Source organism: Pleurodeles waltl, chromosome 3_1 (assembly GCF_031143425.1).
Source record: "Pleurodeles waltl isolate 20211129_DDA chromosome 3_1, aPleWal1.hap1.20221129, whole genome shotgun sequence".
NCBI classification, from domain to species: domain Eukaryota; kingdom Metazoa; phylum Chordata; class Amphibia; order Caudata; family Salamandridae; genus Pleurodeles; species Pleurodeles waltl.
Window position 1 is genome coordinate 415,348,814 of NC_090440.1, and position 8,478 is coordinate 415,357,291.

The window sequence follows — 8,478 nt, forward strand, 5'->3', positions numbered from 1 at the left end:
TCTATGTCCATGTTAGATTTCAGTCCAAATGGGGCTACTCCAGAAACCATGAGACAGTCAGGTTTAAGACTACCGACACTGCAGATCTTGAGTGCGAATGTACCACAGACACCTTTAGCGCAGGCTGGGAATATCTCATTACAAGGTTTAACAGCACAACAGCTGACCGATTGGTTAGACCTGCTTAATACTCCAAAGACTGCTCCTGTAGCCGCAGGGAGAGTGGAAGGAGAAGAACACCTGAATTTTGTGAGGTTGGGTATGGAAGCCAATGAATTTGTTGAAGGGAGCATGAGCGTGAACATTTTAGAGTCATACACGGAAGCAGAATTGAGATACTTGTGTCCAAAGATAACTAGAGAAGTGAGCAGGGTGTAGTGGGAGTAGCAAACCAACTCTTGACTAACCCAATCACAGATCCCGTTCAGGTTGAGCTTGGCACTTTCCAAGGATTGCACAGATTTGTGGTTTGCGATTCAAGTCCTGTATCATTACTGGGAAGAGACTTATTGTGCAAGACGAGGTGTTCAATCACCTGTTCCAATGAGGGAATTGAAGTGCAGACAAACAGCGATGATGAAGGGGAGGAACAGGTTTCAGAGCCTGAAACTGAGACCACAGACAAGGAATATCCTCTGATTAATTTCTTTCTGATGTTCACAGTGGCTGATCTCCCAGCAGATGTGCAGGGAACAGTTCAAGAGAAGGTGTGGGATTTGACAGGGAAAGAAGTAGGGCTGATATAAGGAGTAGAGCCAGTTAAAGACAGTGTGAAGCCAAACGCTGCATTCCCCCAGATACCGCAGTATCACATGGCGCAAGATGTCCTTATAAAGATTGCGCAATTAATCACAGATTTTGTGAAATAGGGATTCTTGAAAGAAGTGATGAGCAGTCCATGTAATTTACCAATAATGGGACTGAGAAAGCCTTGTGGGAAGGTTCAGATTGTCCAAGATTTGAGGAAGATCAATGACATAGTGGTGAAATGCTGCCCAGTGGTGCCAAATCCGGCTGTGATTATGTTTCAGATTCCATGCGATGCAGAATGGTTCACAGTAATTGATCTGTCCCAAGCGTACTTTTCTGTGCCTCTTCATGAGGAAAGCCATTTCTCTTCAGTTTTAAATTCCTGGACAAGGTGTACAGTTGGTATCGAATTCCTCAAGGGTTCTCTGAATCACCTTCCATATTCAATCAGATATTGAAGAAGGATTTGGAGTCATTGGAGCTGCCTTTCCAATCGACTCTAGTGCAGTACATTGATGATTTGTTGATCGCATCCAAAACGAGGGATGAGTGCAAGTATGATTCGATTGCCTTACTGAATCACTTGGGAAAGAACTGGCACAAGGTGTCCCCAAAGAAATTGCAATATTGCCAGAAAGAGGTGAAGTACTTGGGTCATCAAATTGAGAAAGGGTCGAGGAAGTTATCCAGGGAAAGAGTAACTGCATTGTTACAGATGAATCCCCCAACAACACGGAGAGATGTTTGGATGTTTCTAGGAATGGTGGGTTATTGACGTCAGTGGATCCCAAATTTCTCAGTCATCTCCAAGCCATTGGTGAGACTGACGGTCAAAGAGGGTCCGGATGTCAGAGTGCTGGGAGAGAAGGAAATGAAAGCATTTACTGAGTTAAGAGAGAGCATGTGCAGGGCTCCAGTTTTATGTATGCCTGATCGCACAAAGTCTTTTGTTCTGTTTTGTCATGAACGTAATGCATGTTCTTTGTCTGTCCTGACACAGGTCCATGGCGGTGTAAACCGACCAGTAGCATATTTTTCAGCTACTTTGGACCCAGTTGAAGCAGCCCTACTGGGTTGTCTGCGTGCAGTAGTAGCAGTTGGACAAAGCCTCACACAGAGTGAAGGCATAGTGATGAGACATCCTACAACAGTCATGGTCCCTCACTCAGTTGAAATACTGCTGACCCGTACTAAAACGCAGCACATGACAAATGCAAGATTGACCAAATATGAAACGATTACATTTGGTCACCAAATGTAACATTAAAAAGATGTACAGTATTGAACCCGGCAACTTTGCTTCCAAGTGAAAATACAGAGGTTGAAAATGTGGAAGATGTAGAACATGAGTGTCTTGAGGTAACAGAAATGTGCACCAAACCGACGCCTGATATTAAAGATACCCAATTGGAAGAAAATGACCAAATTATCTTTGTCGATGGCTCATGTTTGAGAGACTCGGTAGGTGTGCTGAGAGCCAGATATGCTGTATGCACGATTTCTGGTATCCTGGAAGCGTCCTGGCTTCAAGGAGTGTATTCCACTCAGGTAGCTGAACTGGTTGCTCTTACCAGAGCTTGCCATGTCTCTGCTCAGATGAGAGTGACTGTCTCTACTGATAGTCGATACAGATTCGGAATTGTTCATGATTTTGGCCAATTGTGGTCACAGAGGGGTTATTTGACCTCTTCTGGTTCGCCAGTGAAAAATGGTGAGAGGATTAAGGAGTTGTTGCACGCGATTTAGTTACCTCATGAAATTGCTGTGGTGAAATGCAGTGCACACCTGAAGTCACAAGACTTTGGTTCAATGGGAAATGGATATGCAGATCAAGTCGCAAGGTTTTTAGCATTGAACTGTATATCGTTTAAGGATCAATGGGAATTGTTGCCTGAAAAAGAAAATGAGACATGCACAGGTTACTCATTAAGGGTGATTGACACATTAGAAGAGTTGAGATTGTTGCAGGGTCGTGCCAGCAAAGATGAGAAGCGTTCTTGGGTTAGGATGTAATGCGTACAAAGACCAGATGATTTGTGGGTTTCAGGTGAAGGGGAAATGGTCTTGCCGAACAGTCTTTTGTCACAATTTGCAAGGTTTTACCATGGTCAAGCACATATTGGGAGGGATGCCATGATCAGGTTGTTCAAGATTGACTGGTTTAACCCGAAGTTCAGACAAGCTGCAGAAGTGATTTGCCATCGGTGTGTCATCTGCCAATAGATGAATGCGGGGAAAGGGACAGTGGTGAATTTGAGCCACATTGGGAGAGCTGGAGGTCCATTTAGCAGAATGCAATTGGATTTCATTGAGATGCCTGTGTGTGGAGGTTTGAGATATGTGTTGGTGATTTTGTGTGTCTTTAGTCATTGGATTGAAGCTTATCCTACACGCAGGAATGACAGCCTCACAGTAGCGAAGTTGCTGCTTAGGGAATTGATACCACGTTTTGGTTTTCTGATCTCTTTAGAATCAGATAGGGGAAGTCACTTCAACAACAAGGTGGTTCAGTTACTGTGTGAAGCATTGAACATTGAGCAGAAGTTGCATTGTAGTTACCGCCCTGGGTTGTCATCAAGAAACACATAAGGAAGACGTGTTTGGAGCCACGTTGGAAGGGACCATGCCAAGTGATACTAACGACTACCACTGCTGTGAAGTGTGCAGGAGTTCCGAACTGGATCCATGCCAGTCACACAAGAAAGGTGACGCGTCCAACTGATGAGGAAGTTGAGTTGTTGAAAGTACCAACAACAGAAAAGGAAGTCTCAGGGCCGGAGAGTGATCAAAGGGGAACTGAGACAGAAGGAGAGCCCGTTGAGGACGGCTTGATCACTCCAGTAAGAGATGAAGCAGAAGAGATCCAGAGGGGTGACGGTGAGCCTATCTCAACTGAGGCAGCAGGAGAGCCTAGTCAGAGGGAGGTTCTCCCAGAAGCAGACAATTATGAGAATGAGCCAGAGCATTTGACAGACCCAGAAGGTGAAGGAGTTGAGGTAGAAGAGAGTCAAAGTATCCAAACCCCTCCTGAGCAGATTGCAGGTCCATCAAGTGAAAACACCATAGAGCCAAGAAAGGGTGAAGGGTTGCCACAGGAAAGATCGAAGACCAGAGAGACACTGAAAGGAGACAAGTGGCCAGAGTTGCAAGTGAAAAGGGGAGAAGTGGTTGTCGAAGATGCAATAGAGGAAGAAGTTGAGACAACAAGGAGAGACGATCTAAGTGAAGGAGAGTTGCAAGGTGATCGCAAGTTGAAAAGAAAAAGGGTAGCAAACAGAAGGTACGTGGGTCCTGAATGGACGTATGTAACGAAAGATGAATGGCAACAAGAGTTCTTGGTGTTTTGCTTTGATCGAGAAATTCCAGGTCAATATTTTGACACCTGAGTCTGGCTGAAGAGACTGAATTGGTGTAAAGATCAAGCTAAAAATTAAAAGTGAGAAAAGAGACTGAGAATTTACTGGATGAGACTTTGAATACCTGAATTGACTTTTAAAAACTGATTTTGACAAGCTGCTAGCCGGAATTGACCAAGGATCCTGGGAGTGAAACTGAAAGCTGTAAATATCTGCTGAAGGAAGATTTTCACTTGTTTTGACTTTGCTGCGAGAGAGAAAAAGAAAAAAAAAGAGAGAAAAAAAATTATTCTAACCATCCTCTGTTGTTTTTGTTTGAATTAACCATCCTCCAGTTTCTGATTCTTTACAGATCATGGCTAACACGAGACAGGATAATAGAGGGAGTAGGCATTGTAAATATTTGAGTGTTGGTTTAGGTGTTGTGTGTGTGATATTCATTATGGTTGTGATTGTGGGTATGACGCTAATGGATAAGAGTGGGACTAACAATGCTACAATTCCTGAGACTTGGGAGAGGTTTGAGCTGGATACGAGATTTTTGCATGAGGGAACTAATGCAAAAGGGGAACTTTCCACTAACGTTTTCTATCGCTTGCTGAGTGAGTATGTTGACACAATGGATGCGAAGGATTGCTTTGTGTGCACACAGATTCCTGTTTCGGTACAAGAGGGGGTTACCTATCATAGCTTGCCGTTAACTTATGGGATAAGTTGTAGTCTGCTACTAACAAGATTTTATAACCAGGAGGAAATCCAATACTTCTATTCTAATCACGATTTAGTGTTTTCTTATGTGCCTATAATAGAGGATTTGAGTGGTGCAGCTAGATAATATAGTATAAAGTTAGTTAAAGGATTCTTTGAGTCGACATTGACAATTAGTACTTCTTATGCACATCGCAATAATTTGGCATACTTGCTTACACCTGTAGAGAAAAGCTTTTTAGATCACACGGAGGATAGAAGAAGGGCATTAAAGGGAAAATTAGAAAAAGGATTGCAGCAGCGGGTTTTTGCTAGTAGTGAAGGTTATTGTGCAATTAGGGAACAAGGGAAGCTAGCTTCAGATGCACTACACATAAGGAAGCTTTGTATATTTAGCCGAAATCATATTATGACAATGTGTTTGTGGGAACGAGTGAATGTAAGCATGTGTTTTTGTTTCAGAGTAAATGGAAGTTCATGTTAAATGGACAGGATCCAGTGATCCCAGGGATCTATTACATATGTGGATTTAATGCTTATTACCGTCTTCCAAAGGGATGGTATGGGACATGTTATTTGGGGATAGTTTTCCCAAAGATATACCAAGTTGACGATTTGAAAAGGTTTCCGAAATTGTCTGAATTACATCGTACTAGACAGAAGAGAGAGACCGCTGCTGGTGTAGTGGGAGATATATTTGGGGCAACAATTCCCTCAGTGGGAGTTATCTTAAATTCTATAAAGATTCGAAAGTTGTCTACTATTGTGGATAACATGCTGACAAATTTTTCAGGCGCTATACTCCTGATGGATACTGAACTTGCTGCAAAGAGGGCTATGACTCTTCAAAATGGGGTTGCTTTAGACATCCTTTTAGCGAAAAATGGTGGAGTTTGTAGAATGCTTAATAAGCGTCATTGTTGTGCATATATACCAGACAATATTAATGAGATTAGAAGTATGCTTACTAACTTGACTAGGGATAGTACAGATTTGAAGGAATTGAAAAAAACTGTTGTTTGGGAAAAGGTTGGAAAAGGGTTTACTTCATTGGGAAATTGGCTTAGCAACATTTGGCATGGGATATTGTCTAAAATAGTACAGGGGATATTGATTGTTATAGCTTGCCTATTTGGATTGTGGGTGGCATGTAAAATTAGTAAAAGAATAAAATTGAAGATGGCGAAAAATAATAAGAGGAGGGAAGAAAAACAAAGGGAAAAATTGTATAGGGAAAAATCAAAGGGGAAGCCAATAAGGGGAGAGATTGAATTGACAGAATTTTAAGATGTAAATTTGTGGGGAAGGTTTTGTGTGATGACAAGAGTCATCAGAGGAGGGATTGCTGGAGTGTGTCTTTTAAAAGCAATATTAATATGAAAAGCTTGCAATATATTGTGTGATGAAGCTGCATAGAAAATGTGTTAACATAGAAAATAATGCACATGTTTGAAATGTGCCCACGGGGAGTGGCTACCAATGTATATGAAGACTAATGAAGAAGCTTGTTAATTCTGAATTATTATGCAATAATGTTTTGAATTTGTATTAGTATATCATAATTAGAGTTATCTGTTAAGAGTTTGCTTTATTAAATCAGAGGGCCTTAGCTTAGCGAGGGTCTGGGCCTAGCTGCCTGGCCTCATATTAAATTGTATTTTCTAACGTGTAATGTGCTGTTCTTCTGAAGGACACGAAGCTGTACTTTTCCAGGAGTTGTATGTGTGTAGCCGTAGGAAATTCTTTCTCATGAGAACCGACTTGCTCAAGGCGATGTTCTTGCTAAATGCAACAGTGTAATTCGTAACAGGTGCAAGGTTAACCGTACTAGGAAAAGACAATGGAGACACTGACTGGAGCGCAAAGTGTAACTTTTCCTACCTGACATTCCAACCGTTGAAGACGTCAATAACATGGACCAATCCGCGACATGAGAACTGTGGTTTGTGGAAAATTCTAGCAAGATGCTTGCAAAATTATTGGACAGAGATAACGATGCACCAATTATTATCCAATGAGGAGTTAGGGGCTAATTAGACAGTTTTGATTTAACGGCGTGACCCAAGAAGAAACGGACTCTCACTCTCTCTCAATCACTTTCCAGAGAAACACTTGCCACTTCACTATTCCGTTATTTCCTTTTGAGCTACTGAGCTACTATTCTTCCAGCGTCTTGTCCTGATACTTTAAACCATCCTCTACCCATTCTTGCCTGATACTTTCTCCTCCATATGAGGGAAGGGTTCTATTCCCTAGCTATACTATATTGAGACTTTTCCCCGTCCTATCTCAGCTGATGGTGAATCGACTAATGTCCTGAGGACGAAGACTGACGCTGTTTGCTGATCTGCTGGATTGGTAAATATCTGATGCAAAATTGTGATTGTCTGTTTGCCTTTCTTTCTAGGTACCAACTGCTATTTTTGATAGAGGCCATAGTTTAGATGTTTTCTAAATTCGTGTTCACTAAATGTTTTGCATGAAGCCCAACATGCTAATGTTAGTTAAGGCGTTCATAAATATCTTATGCAAATAGACAAATGACTGAGTTCTTGCTTTGTTGAATCATGTACTAATGAGACTCTGCTAAGTTGCTTCATAATGATGATGTACCTAAATGCTGAATGAATATTTTCTATGCATTGATTAATTGCGTTCTAGTTGCTAATTAGAAGAGTTTCTAATGAGGTTTATTGATGTTGAAATTAACAGATATGTTAGATTGTAACCAATAGGGAAATAAATATCCTAACACTTAACCAAATTGGTGTGGTTATTCATGACTGAAAGGTCATGGTGTGTTCAAATTATTGATTCTTATTGATTAGTTTGTTGATTAGTGATTGTAATTATTGATTGTCTTATTGATCTATTGATTGGTGATGTCAAGAAGATATCTCGTACTGGGAAGTCCCCGAACGTGGTCCAAAGGTTTGTCGACCTAAATGCATCTCCTTGCAAGTTTACTTATTAAGGCTCTGACGCGCTAACAGTAGAAATTTAATTTCTGTTGGAGAAGGGACATCTTTATGTCATTGAGGTCTCTGTGGCGAACGTGCATAACTTCACAGATGACCCTTTTGGTAACAGCAAGCAGTCGCAGAAGAGGAAGTTGGCCTGAGTTGACCCATGAGAAGCAGCTGGGGCAGACTTATGTATGAGCAGAAGCTCCAGAAAATTTTGTTTCTGCAGTCTCAAAGAGAGGACGTTGAGGTAGCCAACGTTAGCCAAACTTAGAGCTTGAGTAACCGTTTTACAGCAATCCATGGTGGGATTGCTATGAAGAAGTCTGAGGTAATAGCAGCAGAAGGAATAGTCTGTTATTATGTTAAACGAAACATTCACTGTTATCAATTAGTTTTCAATCAATGAGATTGTAGGCAGTGACCACTGGAGAAGAGTTCCGCCCAAATCCTGGGCCCAGTAGTGTACCCTGAGGCAGCCTTCTAGCATTCAAGTAGCAATGACCAGCAAGCAGGTATGGAAGTTACCCTCTAGATCGTGTTTGAAAGCGACAATTATTTGGGTATCACAAGTGCAGGATTTTAGAAAGAAGCCGTATTGCTGAATAACACATGCCAAGGAGGAGGCATAAGTAAGTGGTGGGCTAAGAGATGACCCTTGGGGAACAGTGCAAATGAGCTTTTCATGTGAGGAACAATAG